Raw genomic sequence first — 23,599 nt, forward strand, 5'->3', positions numbered from 1 at the left:
AAAAATGATGCTTTTCCCAAAATGTGCATTCCCCAAAATGCACATTAAATTATTTTCCTTTAATGATTAGGGCATTACTGCATTTTAAGTTAAAACTCTGTGGAATATCTTCAATTCTATTTGGATATGAAACATCATTCTTAAAATAAACCTCCATGTTTTGCCAAGGTCCTTCGCAGAATCAGTAAAAAAAAGTCATCATCAAGAAAAATGTCTTCATATTTCTCCAATATTTTAACTTGTGCTGTCCATATATGAAAACAGAATGACATTTGCTTAAAATTCATCTCCTACAAACGCACCGCAACACATGCTGCATTCAATCAACTCATACTTGCAAACTGCAAAAATCTCCATGTATCATACTATGATAATCTTTGTGAACGCATACATCGAGCAACAACTTCACAAATAATGTCCTCCTGAAATTTAAATTGTTAACACGTCAATTCACCAAACAATATTGCTGCCAATAATAATTCTCCCATGGCTGCACCTTCCTGTTAATTGCCGACTCCCCGTCCATTTATATCCGGAATGTACACTTCCTCGAGGCTCGGACGTCTACAGCAGACTTGAACAAACAGCAAAGTCATAAATAACACACGGCGCTCCATATACTGAAATTCCCCAGCTTGAAGTTCGGTTCCCAAACGAACATTCATGCACGGACCGTCATTTCCGAAACTGCTGTCTACAACAATTCACTATAAATTAAATGTGCCTCGGGTTCTGCTTTAAGTTAATTTCAATCACATGTTCTTTATTAGAATAAGTTTAAAGCAGTCTCAGTTTCTTTGCTCTGTATAGCACAAAAATCCTCCACTCCAAAGGACCGGAATACAAAACATTTCCTTATCACGTGTCATCACGCATGACGCACGTCCTTTGGTCCTTTCCTTTGATACAGGTCAATTGTACACAACGCTCATCCTCCGATGCCGAATAATGGCCCAGGGGCTAATCTTGTGCGTTCTAGCCAACGGCTGGATCAGCCATCTCAAGGTGGATTGTCAATTGCATCACACTCTGCTACACTCTTGCCAAGATAGATCTGCCCTTCACGCCTAGAGCACACTCTTCTCGGGGCACTGGGGCTTCCATAGATTTAATTGCAAATGTTCCCCTCGGATCCATTTGCAAAGCGGCAACCTGGAGTTCTGTACACACCTTTACACAGCACCATTGGCTAGACACTCACTCTAGGTCTGATACTCAGGTGGGACAAGCAGTACAAGTCCGGGTACTGCTCGCAGGTTTATGCACAGCATGTGATTCTAAGCAGATTGACAAGCATCAAAAGACATGCGTTACTTACCGTAATAGCATTTCTGATGATTGTATCTGCTTAGATTCACATGCGCCCACCCTTCCTCCCCGCTCGGATGGAAGGAACAAGACTTCTTACTATTTCTTCTAACTCTCTCTCTGTACTCACTCCTTCTCTACCAGCTGCCAATGAAATGAAAAAACAGTTTGTTTTCCTTAGTGGTTTAGTTCTTTCCAGATAGTAAATGACTGCCCTGCGCCCATCAAGTGTGCGTAGGCTTCTTTCTGCCACATTAGTGGGGTTCTGAAAGAATGTGGGCAGTTCTTTTGATTGGTTCACATGGAACCAATTATTGAAGTGACAGCCACTTGGAAGGCGGTCTTGTAAGGGAGTGCTTTGAGGCTAGCCTTATGCATAGGTTCAAAGGGAGATCCCATAAATCTAGTCAATACCACATTTAGGTCCCATCTGGGAGCCAGGTTTGAAATAGGGGGATTCATTATTTTAACCCCTTCCATAAAAGCTTTAATTACTCAGATCTTCCACCACAACACCTTTCATAGGGATGTGGTATAGGCTAAAAGTGCAGCTAAGTGGACCTTCAGGGAATTAAAAACCAGACCAGAGTATAGCAGGTGAGTCTGGTATAGTACAATATGAGTAGAAGAGCAGTCTATGGGATTGATGCTCTTGGAATTGCACAGATGACAAAACCTTTCCATATATTGGCGTAGTAATGTCTGGTGTTAGTCTTTCTTGCTTCTCTAAGTATGTCCATGCATCTCTGAGGAAGTTGGTGGTGCCCGAACTCTATGACCTCAGGAGCCAGGCCGCTAAATTGAGAGTTTGCGGGCATGAATGAAGTGTTTCCCCCCTTGTCCTGTCATAGCATGTTGTATGGGCAAGGTAGTTTCATCTGAGGGGAGATTGACAGCTCAATCAGATGGGAGAACCAGGGTTGGCGGGCCCACAACAAGGGGCCACCAATATAATGGTGACTGGTTCCTGGTGCATCTTGTGCACTATCTTGTTGAGTAGGGGAGTCGGGGAAAAGCTTAAACAAATTTCCCTGACCATGCTATCTATAGACCGTTCCTCTTGGATCGGTTCAGAGGGTACCTGGAGGCATAATCTGGGCATTGTGAGTTCTCTAGAGTTGCGAACAAGTGAATCTCTGGGAAACACCATTCTGCGAAATTATAGGAGACAATGCCTTAGTGTAGTCGCCATTCATACTCTGTGGGTAGCGGGAAGTCTGTGCTGAGCTGGTCCGCAAGAAGATTGAGTTCCCCTGGAACATGTTGATACACGAGGAACATCTTGTGTCTGAGAGCCCACTTCCATATGTTCTGGGACAGTTTGGATAACCCTGGAGAGTGAGTGCCCCCTTGCTAGTTGAGGAAATACATGGCCGTGGTACTGTCTGTGAGGACTCGTACTTTTGTCCTCTGTAACTGCGTCTGAAAGGCCTTCAGAGCTTTGCACACTGTTAACAGCTCCAACAGGTTTATGTTGTTGAATGCTATGGCTGAGGACCAAATGCTGTGTGCCGTCTGCTGAAGGAGGTGGGCTCCATACCCCGTGAGATATGCGTCCGTAGTGAGAGTGGCTTCTACTGCGGGGTGGTGAAGGTTTTCCCCTTCAAGATGTTCTCCCTCAACCACCACTGCAGAGAGAGAACGAGGGCTGCCGAGACAAACATTAGATTATCCCATTGTCTGCTGGCCTAACACCATTGGCTGTTGAGACACTCTGGCATATGGGACATGCACAAACATGCGTGTGGTACTAGATAAATGCAGGAGGCCATCATTCCTAACAGTCGCATGCCTTGCGTACCGTCTCCTCCCGCCCTGGCTACATAGTAAGGGATCTGAAACAGCATGTTTTGAACTCTTTTGTTGGAGGGGAAGACAAGTCCATCTTCTGTCCGAATCAGAGCCCCCAGAAATTGTTTGACTTTGCTGGGGTCTAGGCTCAACTTCTTCTCGTTTATTGAGAATCCCAGACTGAAGAATGGCTCTATCGTCTTCTGGGTGTTTGAAAGGCATGTTCCGTACAAATCCCCTGTTATGAGCCAGTCGTTGAGGTAAGGATAAACTGGGATGGATTACCGTCGCAGGTGTGCTGCCGCTACTGCCAGCACCTTCGTAAATGCCCCTGGGGCTGAAGCAATGCTGAAGGGAAGGACCTTGAACTGATAGTGCTTGTCCTCTATCATGAACCTTAGGTATTTTCTGTGCACTGGCAACATTGAAATATGAAAGTATGCATCTTTCATGTCCAATGTTGCCATGCCCCCCTGTGTTAGCAGAGGGATGACCTCTTGCAGCGTTATCATGCAACATTTTTGTGGTTTGACAAAATTGTTCGCTGGGCGCAAATCTAGCACAGGGCGCATGGTGAGATCCTTTTTGGGTACAAGGAAGTACACTAAATAAATACCCTTGTTTACCTGTGGAACAGGGACGACTTTGATTGTGCCCTTTTCCTGCAGGATCTCCACCTCTTGCAGTGGGATCTTCAGATGTTCTGATGACAAACATCTTGACTTTGGTGGTCAGTATCAAGGTTGTGGGCTGAACTCGATACAGTAACCGTGGGTGACAATCTTGAGCCCCCACTGGTCTGTGGTAATTCCCTCCCGTGTGTGTAAGAATGATGCTATCCATCCCCCGACTGGGGAGGGAGGGCATGGTACCCGGATCTGCAAGTCGTTTCTGATTGGAGGCCGGGGAGCCTCTAGGGGTGGTACTTCGACCCCCTTCCCTTGCCATACTGGTTGTATGCGGAACGTGGGTAAGATTGTCAGTGAAAGAAGCGGCGAGAGCTCCCATCTCGCTGATGAAAAGGCCTTTGAGTTATCTGGTTTAGAGATTTCAGAGTCTCATGTTATTTTCTTCACAGTCTCTACAGCTTTACCAAACATGTTGGATTCCTCCTCTGGTTTGTTGATGAGGGACGACTGAATCTCTGGTTTGAACTCCAGATTTTTTAACCTTGTGTGCCTCTTCAGGGGGGTACCATGGGCCAGAGTTCTCCCTGCTGTTTCTGCAGCATCTATGGTGTTCTTAAGAATATTATGATTCACCTATCTCCCCTCTGACACAACTGCCAGCAGGCAGGACCGCGTTGGTTCAGGGACCTCTTGTAGGCCTTCCTGGAGCAGATTCCTCTGAACATTACTGTAGCTGGCCAAGAACGTAGTATTGTTGGCAATTCTGGTGGAATAGGCTGCTGCAGTAGTGACACTCTTCCCCAGGGCATACAGCTTCTTGCAGTCCTTGTCTGATGGTGTCTCACCCATGGACAAGGGTACTCCTGCTCTTTTCCTAGTTGTGGTCACAACTAGGGAATCTGGAGTGGCATGTCCCCAAATATAGAGAGGGCCTGTAGGGGAGGGACAAAAGAGCTTCTGGACCCGTGGGTTCACAGCCCTTGTTTGCGATGGTGCCAGCAAAGAAGGGGCAATACGCTGTTTAATGGAGTTCAATAAAGGTATAGCCTGTCTTGCGGGTGGTTTCTCCTTTAGAATATCCTCCACAAAGTCAGTGGGCCTCATTACACGGATGGCGGAGAACCATGGCGCTATTAGCGCCATGGTTCATGCCGGTAAAATACCGGCACCGCCTTGGCGGAAAGGGGAATTACCACCCCATTCCAAGGTTGGCGGGGCGGTAATTCCCCCTTCCACCATTGCCCTTCCCCATAGGGCATAATGGGAATGGAGAAGGCGCTAATTACGGTACCGCAAATTGCGGTACCGTAATTAGCTCCCTGGGTCCCTTTGCGGGTTGGTTTTTAACGCCTGCAAAAAGCCGTTAAATCCCCCAACCCGCAAAGGGACCTCGTAGTAAGGCGGTAAGGATTTACCGGTACCGGTATTTTACCGGTACCGGTAAATCCTTACCGCCATCCGTGTAATGAGGCCCAGTGTCTTGCACTGCTTTTTGTGTGATATGAAAATGTTCTGCAGCCTTCTTCAGAATGGCATTAAATGCCATCTGCTCATCTATGGGAGATGCCGGTCTAAAGGGAGGAGATGAGGGAGGATCCATGCATAATGTGTCTGGATCAGGGGTATTAGTTGGTGACAACCATGGTGGATTATTCACTGGCTGCTCATCCCCCAATCTGAGGCCTGGTCAGTGGGTTCCTCAAAGGGATCATCTTCTTGTAAATACTGGTCCTGAGGGACCTCTTCTGGTTCCGTCATGTCAAACACCTCCTCACGAAGAGGGCAGGTAGTCCTCTGACATTTGGATTAAGTAGGGTTTAGGTTTTCCTCACTGTGCCTTTTAGGAGTAGTAAACCTTTCTGAGAAGTATACAAATTTTGAAAGCTGATTCATACACCCCTCAAACCTGGTCTCTGGTCCATAAGGATGAGCCAAAGGGATCTGGAGGGGGGAAGGGCTCCTCTCGGGATCTGAGTGCTTAGACCGTCGAGATTTATCAGAGAGGGTCTTAACCATGGGCTGCGGGCCTTTAGAATAGTCTTCCTGCCTCTCTCGACATGTGGATGTGTCTTTTGACCTGTCCTTGGGACTACTAGCCGCCAAAACGATCTTCACGAGGCTCTCGCCATAGTTTCTGACTTTGCCAGACTTTCTGTGTTGGCGTGCTCTTAAGAGGCGGCTCAACGTCATTATGAATCTTGGTGCTGACTCCCTAGTCAGTAGATTGCCGGAAGTATGCTGCTTATGCGGTTTCGTGGAGGGCTGCGGACCCTGTGAATTGGTGGGTTCCACCAAAGAGTCAGTCAAGGCGGTCTGGGGGGTTGTGTGTTTACCTTTGTGAGTAGTGTATGTCCCTGTCCCCGGGGTATACACTGCCCATGGCAGAACTGGTGGCCTGCCTGCTGGGGTCGGGGACGGACGCAGCGGAACCTGGCCGCTCTGCCGATAGGTCAATGGCATCCATATTGGATCCACGGCTGTCACTCAACTCCTTGTCACTCTCGGCGCCTGCGTGGCAGTGGAGCTACCCTCGGCCTGCATCATGACGTAGGCCGCCCACCGTTTAACTCACCGTTCTTTAATCGTCTTCTGACGCAAGGGCTAGCAAGACATACAGGACGCCACATGGTGATCTCGAGGGAGACACTTATTGCACCTCTTTTGCCTGTCCTTCCAGGGGTACTTCTCTTTAAAAAAATGCCAAACTTTAAAAGGTGTCCTGTCCATAGCTCAGATTTACGGCGACACCAACACCAGAAGGGAAAAGAGAGGGGAGAAGGAAATACATTCTTGAAAAGAAATAGAGCACTGGACCCCACTCTCCCTACTGTGTAGGCCTGGCCTGAGGGCCAAGACCACGAGGTCTACCGGCGCACCAGCCATTGAAGTCTGGATTTGTCTTCTGCGGTCTTCGGCGGTGGTAGGTAGATCATTGTCGATGAAGGGGACAAATATATACAAACAACCGAAGGTCGTGGACAAAGATATTAGTAAGCAATTTAATGAGCTCCGCATAAGGCGACCAGCTAGCTGGGTGGAAAAAAACGATCTGAGGGACCTCGACGCGTGAGGGATTTTGGGTACACTACACATCATGTTAGGGATAGTTTTACAGGCACGCCCTATGTCGACTTCCCCGATCGATCCTCGAAAGACAAGATGCAATCTCTGCGATTACCACTAGATGTCGAACTATGTGCACAGCATGTGATTCTAAGCAGATTCACAAGCATCAAAAATAAAGATATATAAAAATAAGACAATAACATAAGACAAACAGCCCCATCCCCCTGCGCTACTCAGTTCATTGAGATAAGAATCACCACCAGAACCTATGTTATCAGTTTGGTACACAATAAAGAAGACATAATGGCGAAGAAGGTGGTCTAATTAAGGAAACGGGCAAGAATTCCCATCCTGGCTTATGATTTCCCATAAGAAACACCTCAAGCTATTGCAGTCCAGTCCCTGTGAACATCCACCAAGTTCACAGCCCCTGTGAATCCCCTCCAAGTAGTTGATATGTTCTACATCCTGAGTGACCTGGGTTGCATACAATCCATAAAATCCTCCAACAGGGACCATGCTTTCCGCTGCCGAGTATTGCCTGCATTGTTCCTCAGGAGGAAACTGTCCAGGCGGTGGGTGTAAGCCACTATGTGCCACCATCTTGCTTTATAATTCTTCTTTATACCGCGCTTAAAACCAGAGACCAGTAACTAAACACAAGACCGGTATTCAAACCTGTGTTGCTATGCATTGTCTTGCTTCCAAGACAAACGCGTTAACCCTGAGCTATCCTCTTGGCCTTTAGACTAGGAATGCAGGTGTTTCCAATTTGAGGTTATGTTCTTAAAGACAACTGGTATCAGGGCATCAACCAAGGGCTGTTGTGCCTCATTTCACCAAAATTAAGGGTAGAGACTACCACATAATATAGCTGACAAAGACAATTGCACCTGTACTCTACACATTTTCAGTATCATTGGCCAGATAGACATCCAATATGAAAACATACATTTACAATCATATAGCATATGGTGCAGAGAACCTGTACCCTCCCGGCACGATCAGCATAGACCAGCCTGCGCATCCCAATGTGACCTCATCTTCTTAGACGGGGTAAAGAGAGACCTGTTGTATATCATATGTAAGGTCTGAGAGACTGAGGCTCACAGCGAGGTATGTCCAATCTTCATCCATATGTCAGGCCAATATCCACTGGAAAGTCCCCTCCACACATTTCCACCCAAATCTGCCCAGTTGTGAAATGGGAGTGGGGAACTAGGGTGAAAGAAAGAGTCCTATAAATGAACAGCCCTGTAAATACAGTGGAAGAGTCAGTGGAGGAACAGCATGCACTTGATGGCAGTGCAAGTACAACATTGGCTCCCTTGCCCCTGCACTTGCTGATTTCTGTAATCATTCTCTTGACATTGCACTCCCTTGTTTGCCCCCTCCTGAAAAAGCCTTCTGCCGACCCCTTGTGTCCAGCTAATTACCGCCCCATCTCTATTACTCTCTGCCTTGGGAAACGTCTGGAGAAGTTGGTCTTCCCTCAACTGACCCAGCCCACTAAGCTTGCTGGTTGCCTGCACGACCATCAATTTGGATTCCGAGCATCCGGATGAATTGAAACTGCTCTCCTGAACACCTGTGAAGAATTGCTTGCATTTCCAGACTCCAACTTTACTGCTGTTCTCATTCAAATCGATCTCTCCTCTGCTTTAGACACGGTCAACCACTCCATCCTCATAAAGCTGCTCAATAATGCACTTGGTATCTCGGAGTGGGCACTGGACTGGCTGACCTCTTTCCTCACTGACCGTCCTTCCCAGGTTATCCTGGGTTCTTTCTCCTCACCCACCTCTTTCTCCACTTGTGGTGTTCCCCAGGGCTCTAACCTTTCGCCTTGGCTCTTTAGCATCTGTCTCGCCCCTCTTGCTCACCTTATCTCCACTTTCTCCCCCAACTTCCAGTGTTATACAGATGACACACAACTCTTCTTCAAACTTCCCTCTGATCCTCTCCTTACTTCCTCCATCATTCCTGACTGCCTATCTGCCATCCAGTTCTGCTGTGCTTCCAATGATATCTGCCTCCACGCCAGAAAGACTGAGATCCTTCCTATTGGGATTCCTGCTCCCTCTTTCTTCCCCTCACTCTGGCCATCTTCTATGGGCTCTACCCCTTCTCCTTCCTCTGTAGCCAGAACCCTTGGCGTTATCTTCGACTCCTCTCTTTCCATCCTCCGTCACATTCAGGATCTTGCCAAGAAGACCCACTTTCAACTCCTCCTCCTCATAGGAATTCTTCTTTTCTTCACTTTACCCTAGAAGCTCAATGTCTCTAGAGCTCTAGTTCTCTCTAGTCTAGACTACTGCAATTGGCTTTTCCTTAATCTACCCTGTTCTTCTCTACGACTCCTCCAGCTAATCCATAATAGGGCTGCAAGACGTATCCTTGGCCTCAAGCGAAAGAACCGCATCTCTCCAGCACTGAAATCTCTCCTCTGGCTCCCGGTTGCTGTAAGGATCAAATTCAAATTTCTCTGCATCATCCACAAAGCTGTCTGGGGCCATGGACCATGCAATCTACAAATGGCTCTTACTAAATACACTCCCTCCAGATCTTGACATTCGTCCGGCACCAACTTTCTGTGTGTCAAGCGCTTCGCTAAACAGTGAGCTGGTGGCCAATCTCTTTCCTCAGCAGGCTCCCTCCTATGGAACAGCTTCCCACGTCCTCTTCATCTTGAGCCAGATCTCCTCAAATTCCGGAAGCTCCTCAAGACCTTCCTTTTCACCTCTTCCTTCCCTTCCTACCTCCTCCTCTGCTAAACCCCACAGTTGCTGAAATTGGTGTCGTGTCCAGGGCCCTTATGTGTCCTCCTAGGTCCTGGCCTCCCACACCCTATCACCTTCAGCCTCCGCTTGCTCCAAGCACTTGCCTTGGAACCCACTGGCCTAGCCCCCACACACATGCACTTATTTATTGATAGCTGACCACTCTCACCAAGTCACTTAACAGCTTCTCGCTCCATAGCACTTCCCTCTTTGGTACATCTAGCACTTACCCCCCACCCCACCCCAATCCCTCATCCCTTCTCTCTCTGCATTTGCACATTCTGAATGCTCACAAGGACAAGTAGGTCCGCCTCTATCGTTCATTTTTAATATTTACTTTTCATACCCATGTTCCCTCCCTGTTGCCCTGTGGGCACTTTGAAACACCATTTACTTGATCTATAAGCACCTTACAAATGCACAATATATAATATAAAAATAGGCTTCATATATATAGATGTTGAACAGGGCTGGCGATAGACAAGCTTGCTGCAGAACTCTGCAATGGATTTGTTCTGATCCTGGAGTGGCATTGCCCAAATACACCCTAGATTTCCTGTTGCCCAAGAAGGAGTATATCCAATCTGTAGCATCTGTTGAGCAGTTGCCAGTGGTTGCTAATGTTTCCAGTAGTTGTTCATGATGAAGCCAAATGCTGCAGACAGATCTAGTAATATCAGCATCCCCGACTTGCTACGATCCAGGGTGTCTAGCTTGTGCATTTGTAGGTCCAATAGGGCACGTTCTGTCCCATGGTTTGCCCTAAAACCCAATTGTTTCAGCTTGAGGATACCTGCACTTTGAGGTTTAAAGCTGTTTTATTTACCAGCTGGGTAACTGCCACCTCTTTAACGATGTTGGGGACTAGATTATGTTTAAAAGACGTGTTGGTAGAGCATACCTGGAAATGTGATGTTTTTGGGTTGCCAAGGATGAATTTGGATAGAAATATGTCGCTCTGGCAAGTGGTGGCGCGCATGCCTTTCAACATTTTCTCCATCTCTGCCTCCATGACCGAGTTAAAGTAGAATTTGGGTTCTTTGCTATCATCAGTCACCGATATGCCAGGTGGTGTCTCTTCCTTAGCGTTGTTAACTATTTTAGAGCAGGCTAGATTGACTTTGTCTGCGAAAGCCTGTTGAACCCAGGCACAATCTTCATTTGACGGGGTGGGGGGGATTTGTGGCTGGTGATTAGACTTTCTGAGCTTTCTGTATATTTCAAACAGTTTTTTCGTATTGTTGTCAGCACTCACGAATTGATCATTGATAAAAACTATTTTTTGTCTCGTAGATTATGTTTTTGTATGTTTTTTCCAATGATTTCCATGTCACCTTGTTTTTGTCTGTTTTATTTTTTCCACGCTCTTTTGACTTGTCTCTTTTCCCTTTTAAGATTGGTTAGGCCTGCACTAAACCATTTACAATGGCCCACACCATCTCTAATGACCCTAGCTTTCATGGGAGCGATTTTGTCCAGAAGTGCATTTGATTGCAGATTGAAGGCATTCACCACTACATTAGGGGAATCCAAGTCAGTGGTACCTTCCATGATATTTTTAACACAACAGCATAGGGCCTCTGATTTGGTCTTGTTCAGGTTTCTGCTAACTACTTTCATGGGGATGTTCTGTTTGTGTACAGGATTATCCAGAAGCTGGAAGGTGCTTTCCACGAAAGTGTGGTCAGACCAGACCAAATCTTGGTTTCTCCACTTGACTTGTAACAAGGAGTTCAACAGTCTCGGGAGCATAGCTCAGAGGCAACGTGCTCCCCTTGGAAGCAAGACGAGACAGAGCACCACAGGTTCGATCCCCTGGTCTGTGCTTACAAACCCCTGGGTATTAAGCGTGTTATAAATAACCTATCACATCATATCATAACACAACATCTTCTTAGGAACCAAAACCACTTTCATAGTTCCTTAATAGCAACAAATGTAGTGTGTCAGAATGATTTTACAATGTTCCACAAAATCATGTAGTGGGCTTGCCACTTTTTCTTCACAGTCTGTAACCACAACACAGTACTTCTATATCTTTTACTTGGACTACTCACCTGCTAGGTCTATTACTATAAGGTCCCTTTCCCTGGTATACTCACCTGCCAGGTCTAAAAGCTTCAAACGCTACTGCAAGTACTTCTGTGGTAATGTTTGCTTTAACCAACTTGGTTACGTTTTTGACATTCAACAATGTCAGTAATGAACACTTCTTCTATTAAGTCATGAACCACATTGGTGCTGTTTATGCCACATGAAATGCATATTATGCTCCTCTCTTCCAGAATGTTGGCTATCAGGTGGGCAGCTCTTTTGCCACACTTGTTTTTCCATTTCTACCTCAACCAAATGTTGAAAATGGCATGTTATCACACTTGCTCGTCTTTGGCTTGGACAATGCTTGTTTAGGTCTTTATTAACTATTGCCTCTTCTTCTATGGAACAACAGGGTTTGCAATCGGTATGCTTCTTAATTGCCCAGTTCAGGTTTTGGCAATATTGGTTGTTATTAAAGTTTTTTTTTAATTGACTTCTCTTGGCTTTGGCAATGGTGGCTTCAGTTACCTTGGAAATTATAATTGCGACCAATGTTCTTATTCTGCCACTTTAACTGGTAAGCTGTTTGATATGCAAAGTTATTCTTAGTTTGCCAAGTCTTTGCCAAGTTCATATGTGTTAAGTACTCCAAAGTGTTAACATGGGCTAGTGGGCGATAATGGAGCGTTCCGTGGTCATATACAACTAGTGAAATCACCCGATGCAGCATAGGCGTTTGCTTCTGGTTCCTGCTGCCCACTCCAGTCAGGAACGGAGCGTTCCTTGCTCAACGAGTACTCTGGTGCTCGCCTGCCACTGGAGCACATGTTTCTTGGGGAAGCCTTTTCAAATAAACGCTTCCCGCCGCACAACCTCTGCATACAGTCATGAGTGGGAAAGCTTTCCGAAACAACGCGTTCCGTTGCACAATCACTGCATACAAGGTCTCGAAGGGCAGAGACCCTCACAAAGCGGACATCTGCTTCAGACACATTGGTAGCCCCTGTGTTTCGACCTTCTTTCAACTTCTGCTGTCATTGCAACATGGAGTCTAGACCATCACTCCACCTTCTGCTTCTCTTGCTACTACTTCCTATGTCATGCACCTGAGGGCCCCTCTTTTATATCCACTAATCCCTCTCAGGTGTGAGTCATTACAATCACTAGACTGCACCTTGCAATCTATTGCCTCCAAATTCCTCTTCCTCACTCCAGTACTTTGGACATTGTGGGATTTGAAGTCCCCAATGTAACAATGTGCTTTTTCTCTCTGCACATTATGTTTAAATGGATTTACTTCACTTTCATTATTGATCATGTCTTCAAAGGAGATTTAAAAGGAGTCAATGATTGTTTTGAAATAAAATGAGTACTAGTAATGTCAGAACTTAGGATGTCATTATTCTGATATCCACATTTAACTTTTCCTTGTTTACTACAATAGTTGTTATCATTATAGATGTGGACAACCTCATGAGGGGGAGCTCTATGTCTGATAATTAAGTGATTAGGACCAGTTTGTTATAAATAGGCTTAGAACAGAAAACTTCACTTTGACAACAGGCCATTATATATTCTGGAAACACTGGCAAGTCTTCTTTTGAGGAAGACACATACTGTGTGTCACTCAACGGGCCCTTCTACCAGGTGATCCTCCCGGCTACTACTACTCCCAGGGTTAGGATACGTAGCGGCTGCCTTTCCCTGGCCACCTGGGAGGAGACTTTAGATAGTTTTTTGTGAGTATTCTGCGGGGCCCTAATGGGTCCAAAAGAAACATATTGGGGAACATGTTCAGCCGTGTCTACTGCCCATGGCAAAGGACATGACGAGTGGCCCAGTAGTGTTTTAAAATATACAGTCGACACAGTTAAAGCCCTGGCTAATGAGCCCAAAAAACAAATATGGTGGACACGGTCAGAGGCCGTGGCCACCAAGTGGTTGTAAAAAAAATATATTGGTGTAACAACATATTGTGGTTGCATATACAGTGAACACAGCTTAAGGCCATGACTAGTGGACTGTAAAATAAACTATGGTATAACAAAACACTTGAAATTCACAGAAAGAACTTTAGTTAAAGTACAGTTAAGATGATCAGATTTAACACAACAAAACCCTTCACCAGCTTAGCACGATGTGTTCTGGTTTTAAAGCCCATGAGCACATACATATTATAAGAGAAGGGATTCACAAAATGGTGTTATGGGGACAAAGAATTATGAGGTACATTAACAGGAGCATGCCAAGTTAAGCTGGTCACGACTTCCCACAGCTTCTGAATTTCAAGGGTTTTCTTACTTTAAATCTGGTCAATTTAACTGCACTTTAACTAGGATTTTTTGAGTGAATATGCCTGGAATAAATGGGTTATGGGAGTCCACTGCTTTAATACTGAAATATTAATAGTACGACTTTGTTCATGATACTTACTTCAGGTTGTGAAATACAATGGTGATAAATCTACGTGGCTACAGAAACTCCTGAAAAGGGTGTTCCCTGAAAATTGATTAAAATTAGAGACTCCAATGTGGTCCCAGTCTCAGTAAATTCATTATAGAGAAAAATAGAAATGAATTTACCAAAGGAACTGATAAGTTCTTTCACAGAGTGTACTCGGTCTGTAGACCTTTTTGTTTTGACGCAAGGTTTTCGGTTGATGCAGACATGTATTTACGGATCATTACTATCTGTCTCCTTAATCACACGCCGTATTGTAATGGCTTGGAAATGTTTTATTTCCAAGCTTCTATTTCTCTATAACGCAGATACTTAAAGGTTTCATAAAAAGATTTCTGGATTAGGGTTAATGTAATTTTAAAGAATTATATTTTGATATGTTTTTATCTATAGCTTCAAGAAGATTTCATCAGGACAGTCCCCTACGAAACACATATCTAATCTCTTATTAATTAAATAACAGCTGGTAACTACTAAGATGATCATGCATGTTAGAGATATTACATAATATTAGCTATGTTGTGTCCAAATGATGAACATATTATCTATGTTGTATGCCTGTGTAATGATATTATAGCTTTCACTCCCCGGCTGGGGGAAGACATGGAGATTAACGGCCGCCAGCCCAAGCTTTGGGCAGTAATTCCATTTTTTTTGGTACAAATGCAGACTTTATCACAAACGGATCTTATTACATAGCTACTTCCAAAATTGATGAATTGATGAAGTCTGATTTTGTAGTAGTTTGTAAAGAGCTTTCAGGCCAGATGTAATATGATCAGTTCTTCTGAGGCCTGCAATCATCTCTTTCAGCCTTTAGTGGCCAGTAGCAGGTATTTATCTATGCTTTTGGGCAGCGCAGAAGCTATGTGAATATTATCTCGAATGCAGTAAGGAGAAGTGTGTTGACTGCTTGCAATAAATGCTGAAATTATAGAATTATAAAGAAGAAATGTATGTAGCTAGCAAATGTTGTTCCTGGCAAATATATATATATATATATATATATATATATATATATATTACACGGCCTGCAGTAGCGGGCGTGTAGTTATGGTTAAGTTGCTAAACCCATAGGAAGAGCACTTTTTCGGCGACTTATAACTTTGCTCCCGCTGGAGGAATCTGCACCAAACTTTGTTAAAAAGTATATGGCTCGCTCTGAATTCTTTCAGCATATTTGGTGAGGTTTCGTGCAGGGGGGAAGTTGTAGGGGGGTTCCCAAATATTTTTTTTCTTCCATAGACTGATTGGGCAAAAACTTTGCGCATGGCTACAGCCCGAACGGATGGATGGATTTGCACCAAAATTTGCGGCAGGAGCGGGGGCTTGGGTCACAAAGCGTGCTTTTGTGTGTTTGGTGGGAATCTGATTGTTAGGGAGAATTCTCAATATGTGCTAAGTTCATTTACCTTTTGAGACCCCCAGCAAATTTTTGGGATTCCTAGGATTTGATTTTTTTACCTGGGAAAAGTGTGAGCCTTTTTTCCCACTCTTCCATGTATTTTGTGTGTGTTTTACTTTTGTGTTCTTTGGTTATGGAGTTTTAAAACAACTCCATAGGCATCATCTTTTTCTGTGTGTCACACAGCACCTTCAGTGCAGTGGCACAGGGGTGTCTTTCAGACTCCCCAAGGTGTAAATACCTTCTCTGGGACTGACTACCATCTCACCATCTCCCAGAGCATGGAGAGTAATATTGCCTTTACTGGTCTTTTTAAATTTACTGACCCAGCACACACTATCTTCCTATCGAGTGCTGGAGGGGTTGCTTCGGTTTCCCTGAGTCAAAACACTCATATAACAGCAAAATGTTACATTTTCCTACTTTAAATGGCTGGTGGCAGTGGTTTAGATCAACTACTGTGATTTTTCCTGACCGCTAACAACGGTAGATGAAAATCAGGTCAGCCATGTTTTTCAATATGGCGCCCCAGACCTATCTGTAAAAACAGACTCGGGTCATCTTTTTTTGCCATTTCTTTTAGGAAAAGTCATTCTTGTGTTTGTCTCTGCGTGCCAAACCAAGTTTGGTCCCTTTTTTCGTTGGTTAGCCTTTGGCGGGCTTCAGTGCTGAAGCCCTCCTCTGGCGCCTGAGTGTCTGGGGTGGACAGGATGTGAGGGAGGTGCCCGAAACTCCCTATGCTTAGTCTCCTAGGAGACCTGAATGCACTCTGGCATGATTGCTGGCTGGCTGTCCGTCAAGGACAGCCACCCTGCTGTGTGAGTGACAGCCAGGCTGGAATGAATGGGGGAAAACTGTTTAAAAGAAGGTCCCTGTGACCACAGGAACGAAGGAACAGAAGACGATCTGAAGGAAGAGGGCTGCTGCAACTCCTGGACGACTGGTGAAGCCATGCTGCGGGACCGAATTGCCTGAATCTCCAATCGACAGAGAAGCCCTTCAAGGTTAACTTCTTCCCTTGAGTTTGGTGGGAACAACCAACTTGTAAGCCACCGGGACACCGTCCCCAATTGGTCGAATTTTCGTCAGAATGCTGTTGAAAACCGGATAGCCATTGGGAAGGAAACCAGCTCGTGGACTTTAAGGCACTCACACCTTAAACAGCTTTTGGCCTCATCCCTGGGCAGTGCATGAACCTCCCGACGTCCTCCTTCTTGTCTGTCCCCACGACTGAAGCTCAGGAACAGCGAGATCTGCTCGAACTGCCAGAAACAACTGCCTCAGCTACAGCTTTCTTCATTAACAAGGTACTGTGCAAACGCAGTCCAGAGCTATTTTCGGCCATCGAGAAAGTGCGTGAAACTTTCCTCAACTTTGAAGGCTCGTCCTTCCCTAAACATTCATCAAACTTTTCGCCTACCGAAATTCTTCTAAACTCCGTGGCAAAGATTTATCTGTTATCTAAATGAAAAACGTTCAGCCTTTTGGATAGTGATGGCGCCCACTTGGGTTAATCTATCTGTAAACAGAAAAGGCCATATGGTTTGATACTGGCCAACAGAGATGCTGCAACTAAGGGTTTCCACAGAGGCTAACCTGGGCTATAACAAATATAAAACTTTTAGTCTCAAAGTTGCGGTTCTCTGTTAAATAAATGATTAATTCAAATTTGAGATTCATGAGATAGATTAAAGTTTAATGTGTATCATGAAAAGCTTTACCGTTAAAGAAATCAAAGTTGTAGAAAACTCAGAACAGTATAGTTGAATTCACTATTACAAGAAAAAATCATAATAATTGCACAAACTTGTCAGTTTGGAACTAAATGTTCAATTGGTTTGTTTGTTCGGTATTTCACTGGGTTATGTAGTCTAGGGCCCACAGGTAGGAAAACAGATTTTTGTGTTCAAGATGCTTGGATTTCAATTGATTGGGTATGTTGTGAAATTGGTGTGAAATTCTCAGTTCAGTTAATAGAGTTTGCTGTTGTTTAGACTCCTAGTTTTTGAAAGGTCCTCGAGTTTGTTATTGGAAGGTCCTCGGATTGGTGGAGGCCAAGATTCCTAGTTGTTGAAAGGTCCTCGACACGTGTTTCCCCACTCCAGATTCTGAGTGGTTCATCAGGAGGAAAATTTATATTTATAGGAAAAGCTCCAGTTGTTATAAGGTGTGATGATTCTAATTTGGGTCTCCATTTGAGAGAATGGTGAGTTTTGCATGTGTTAATTCCCTGAAAAAATAGAGTTACAATGGTATATTCGCTTGCACACTCTCTGTTACAGATTAAACTGTTCAAGGCTCAGGATGTGTGTACTCATGTTGGTTTGTGTCTTTATTGTTGCAGGTGGTTGCAAAAGGATTCAAGGTGGTCTTCTTTGGTTTAGTTGCAATGTAGCAGGCGTTGTATACCTAAAGTTGTGGAGAACAGTTTATATGTAAGGTTGCTCTATAAGTCATTCTCATCTAGACTGTTTGCAGTTTATTTGTTTACAATTTCTGTAATTCTAATATTGAAGCAATGCTGCATGCGCAGATAAGGTTGCATTTCGAAATTCAAAGTTTACCCTCAGAACTTTCTGTGGAACATGTAGAGAACACAATAGATCTTCTCAACATCGCAGAAGAAAGTAATCAATTTACCATTTAAAGATTCACAGATGAACAGAACATTGAAATGGGTCTAGCAACTAATACTAAATTGAAGGACAAATCGACCTTCATGCCAACATGATCAACAGAAAATGTAATTGACACATTCTTCAAAATAGTACAAAAAGAACTGAGAGACGTCTATCTGAACATCAACAAAGGGAACAGAAAAAACAGCTACCCATCCAATCTAACAATCGAACAGATTAAAGCGCTCAAAGGACTAAGAAACAATGACTGCATTTATAAAATCATCCGACAAGGGAGGCCACATTGTGCTCTTGAAAACAAGTGACTACATCAAAATGGCACTACTACATCTCAACGACACAGAGTGCTACGAACAACTCACTGGCAATCCATTGACTCAACTAGGCGAAAAATGGAGAACCATGAGCAGCTATTGGAGAGACCAGTCACTCCTCATAGAAGAGGAATATCAATATATGAGTATACCACATCCCATCATCTATCTACTTCCTACCAAAACTTCACAATAAATTCATCACTCTACCATCCAGCAGGCCCATAATCAATGGATTTGGATCCATAACAGAACACATTTCAGAGTATATTGACCACCAACTACAACCATTGGCTACATCATTATCCTCATTCATCAGAGATACTACCCACATCATACAGCAAACAGAAACTATACCATGGGACAAAAATTATTGGTTGATCACAATGGATGTTACAGCATTATATACCAGCATATTACATGACAAAGGACTCACCACTACTGAATACTTTCTAAAAACCTGATTTGTTTCATTCAATGATCATAATAACATGATTCTCAAAATGTTACAATTCACGCTTCAAAACAATGTCTTCATGTTCAACCAATCACTATATCGACAAATCCAGGGGACAGCCATGGGTGCGAAATATGACCCTGCATATGCTAATTTGTACATGGGCCACTATGAACTTGAATTTGCATGGCAACATCCATTTTTCAAGTGAATTGTATATGGTCAACCGTTGTATCGGAAAACATAACAGATGCACACTTTTGTGCTGCACTACGACAGCCAAATATTGTTCAATAAACTTCACGTGTATGACAACTTGCTTATGTAAAAAATCACAAACTTGTGTGTGTGTTTATTTCTTTCGTAACAAAGATTTTCTGTTATCTCATTCAGTATATCATTAACAAGGCACATTGCATATTATATTGTCATATACAAACGTGTTTGTGTATGCCTGTTTCAATAATAATTTTTTTTCAATTACAGTTTTAATCACATCATGATTCTTCAACAAACAGTACTTCATTCATTTGTAGTCAAATTGTTCCAAAATGTCTTGATATCCTTGGTTTATTGTCGCAGTTTTACACAAGCCCTCTTGCAGGCTTTTAGGATTCTAACCTATGGGTTCCACTATGCGTTTCGGGCAATGTATTCGCCCTTCTTCAGGTGGGGATATCAATATTTTCTGTCTTTTTTCTGCAAAATCAATGTATACAGATATCTGCATTAGTTTCTATTACTTTCTACAATCATTCTATGTATACATCTGACAATTAACACTTGACTAACCTTGGTCCCGGTGAACCGGTATGTGGCAATACTCTGCACGCTTCTGTGTGGTGACTGTGTGTCTCTTAGTTTCTCTTTTGTACAACTTCTTATTTTCAGAGTTCCACTACTATAGGAGATAAAGTTAAAAGCCTGGATTCAGTCATGTATTCTGTGGGGAATCACACTAACATTGCTTCTTTCATTTGCGCTTTGGGTGAAAAGTAGTCAGATCACAAGTGGGATCAGTCGCTAAAATCAGCGCTGATTCCCACTATGTGATCCGTATTACAGATATTGCTTCTTTCATTCATTCTTTGTTTGGTGAGAAAAGTAGTAAGATCACGAGTGGGATCAGTCGCTAAATTCAGCGCTGAGTCCCACTCTGTGATCAATATTGCAAACAAGTAAGACCTTTGCTGTTTAAAAGACTCACCATTAGGTGTGGGACCCGTCTCATGTATATGCGGTGCGGTTGTTCTGTGTCAAATGTTATAAGCGTTCCTGGGTTAAGATCCCTCCGGGGATTCCTTCGCTCTGTTCATGAGGCTCGTGGGCTAAAGGACACTCGTCCTACACGGTGGACGTGGAGTGTCCTACTGTGGATGAATGTGCGAGAGAAAAAGGAGTCCCTCGCGGTACGGAGTACTTTCGTTTCACTCGCATTCGCGTTTTCACCGCTGTTAGATTCCTCTGTTCTTTTCCCCATAATGTTGGTGTTGCCGTATGCTGGGTCCTACATTGGAGGGTTGCTAAGCAACCACTCTATGGCTGTGTGTCTACTGACTTGCCTGTTTTGGTTCACGGCGTAATTAAAGGCGCCATGTGGAAATAATGTACTTGCTGCACTGTCTTTTATGTAATGAGTTCTTGCTCATTGCCTACATGTTGTGTCTGCTATATTGTCTATTTGGGGGCCTTTTTCATATTCGCCATGTGAGGTCGGTATGTTTAATGAAGATTACCGGCATTGTTAATTCTGAATACTTTCCCTTTTACATTCAGATCATTTTCAACATAAACTAAGCCCATTAGCATCCATTGTAGTATATTCAGATGTACCACCAATTCAATACATTTGATATAAATCCTTTTGAGAAGTGTCACTTACAATTTTTCTTGATTATACATAACTGTTGTAACCAATGGTATATTTACCCTTTAACCATGTGTTGTTACCATACAAAATATATTTTGGTACATCTTATATATGACAATTATTATAATACAATATCTTCAACCTTTCTGATGGTTAAATAACAGATCACCACGTGCATTACATTCATGGATGTTGTAAATCCTGATCAGTACATTTGTGAATATGTTTTAATACAGTTTGCATAGAATACATGACTCTAAGTTTCTTTTATTCACATTGTTAGTTTCACCCACATTGTCCACTCTATCCAAGGATTGATAGTTCGTACTGAGGCAGTTTCCTTCATCATTTATGGCCTTTCTAACTTTTCACAGGGTAGATATGCCTTGTGATGAATTCACACGAAACATTCCCCTTGGGTACATGCTATCAAGTTTTTCTATCCAGAATGTTTCTGATTACCTCCCCCCCTCCTGGGTAATATCACATGTTCCAGTATGATGAACTTAATTTGTGCAATTGTGTGCTTTTCTTTCACAAAATGTTGGGCCACTGGGGATTTTTCTGATTTCTGTCTGATGTTAGATTTATGCTCACACCATCGCGTCTTTGCTTTGCGTCCTGTAAGTCCCACATAATAAAGTCCACATGGACATTTGATTCCATAAATTACATTGCTGGTATCACACGTTGAAGTGTGATGGAGTTGGATTCTTTTTCCATTATGGGGATGGCTAATCTCATTTCCTTTGATTCGATTATTACAGCAATTGCAATTGTTACATGAGATGGTTCCTTTGTATATTGTTTCATTTTTCCGTTTTTGTCCAATGTCTGATTTCATTAGGTGATCTCGTATAGATGGGCTTTTAGCATACGCAAATAATGGTGATTTAGGAAACAGTTCTGCCAGTTTGGGATCTAGTTCCAACCATTTCCAATTTTTTGTGATGATTCTTTTAATTGAATTGCTCTGTTGTGAGTATGTGGTTACATAGACCAGTTCAGTAGCTGTATTCTTTATTCTAGGTAGCATTGCTTCAGTCCTTGATGTTCCTTTGACTTTGGCTGCATGTCTAGATACTGTGTCTGAACTGTACCCCCTTTCCAAGAAGTTTTTCGTGAGATCTCTTGCTTTGATCTCATACTCTTCCTCATTTGATATAATTTTTATGTATCTCAGAAACTGACTTAAGGGAATGCTTTCTATTGTTTTCTTGGGATGGAAACTTGATGCCAGTAATAAACTGTTTCTATAGGTGGTTTTCGTAAAGATTGTTGTCTCCAGTTTGTTGTCCTTTAGGTAAACCTTCACATCCAGAAACTCAATTGATGTTTGACTGAATTTGTGTGTAAATTTAATTCTTGGTGTGATCGTATTCATGTATGCGAAGAATTCATTTAACTCGTCCACTGATCCGTTCCAGATTCCAAACAGGTCATCTATGAACCTCACTAGGCATTTATGTTTGTTCTTCCATCTCGGGTTTTGTAGTACAAATCTTTCTTCTAAATATGTCATATAGGTGTTTGCGTAACTTGGGGCCATGGCAGCCCCCATAGATGTTTCTGAGATCTGAATAAAGTACCGATCTTCGAACATAAAGTAGTTATTGTTCAATATGATCTTCAGTAATTTCAATATGAATACACGATCACACCTGACTGTTTCTCTTGTATTTAGTAAAAGCCATTCCATGGCTTCGAGCCCTCCCTGATGATTGATGTTCGTATAGAGGTTTGTCACATCCATTGTGAATAGAATGTCTGTGGATTCTTCAAATGTGATAGACTTCAATATTGCTAAGAAGTGATTTGTGTCTTTGATATAGGTAGTCGCTTTCTGTGTTAAAGGTTGAATTAATGTATCCACATATTGTGCCAGTGGCTCTAATAGGCTGTTTTTAGCTGCAATGATAGGTCTTCCTGGTGGGTTCTTGAGGTTCTTGTGAATTTTCGGTAATATATATATGACCGGCATGATTGGATGGGTATTCATTAGAAACATCTTGGTTTTGTTTGTTATGATCGCATCTATTTCTGCTTCTTCCAGTGTTGTCTTTATTATCTCCCTTATTTTTTCTGTCGGGTCCTGGAACACTTCCAAGTATGTATCCTGGTCGTTTAGTTGTCGTTCCACCTCACTTTATATCGATTGATGTCCATAATCACAAGAGCACCACCTTTGTCCGCAGGTTTCAGGATAATATCGGGATTTTGCCACAAATTAGTTAGTACTTGTCTTTCTCTATTCGTTAGATTAGAGTTCCTTTTTCTTTTGAATCATACTGTCTGTAAGTCCTTTAATACAACTTTTTGGAATGCTTCCATCACTGGATTTTGTATTTGGGGGTTAAATGTACTGTTAGGTTTCATTTCCAAATTTTCATTAGGTGGTGTTACTTCTTGCATCTCAATAGAGTTAAAGAAAATTTTTAGTTTCATCTTCCGGGTCAATTTGAAAAAATCTATCTTCTCTTTGAGTAATGAGGAGTTGTACGTTGGGACAAATGAAATACCCTTCTGTAATGTTTTTTTCTCAAAATTTGTAAGTTGATAGTTGGATATATTTATAACTAGGTTTTCTTCTGTTGTAAGTTGGCTTTTCTTGATGGATTTTTTCTTTTGCCCTCTTCGGCACGAAGCCGGTTTAAAAAAGAATACACAGGTATTGTGTTTTCAGCCGTTTGCTTTGAAGTTGTAGGTACTTGGCTATTTCCTCTATTTTCTTCACTCTCTGTTTGTTTCTTCCTCCCCGCGTTTTCTTGATGTTCCGTCTCACCACTAGATGCGTCCGATGATTGAGTGTTTGGATTCGGATCTCTTCTCTTCCTATCGTTCCA

This window comes from Ambystoma mexicanum, chromosome 6q, assembly GCF_040938575.1.
Source record: "Ambystoma mexicanum isolate Mex_15411 chromosome 6q, UKY_AmexF1_1, whole genome shotgun sequence".
Taxonomy (NCBI): Eukaryota; Metazoa; Chordata; class Amphibia; order Caudata; family Ambystomatidae; genus Ambystoma; species Ambystoma mexicanum.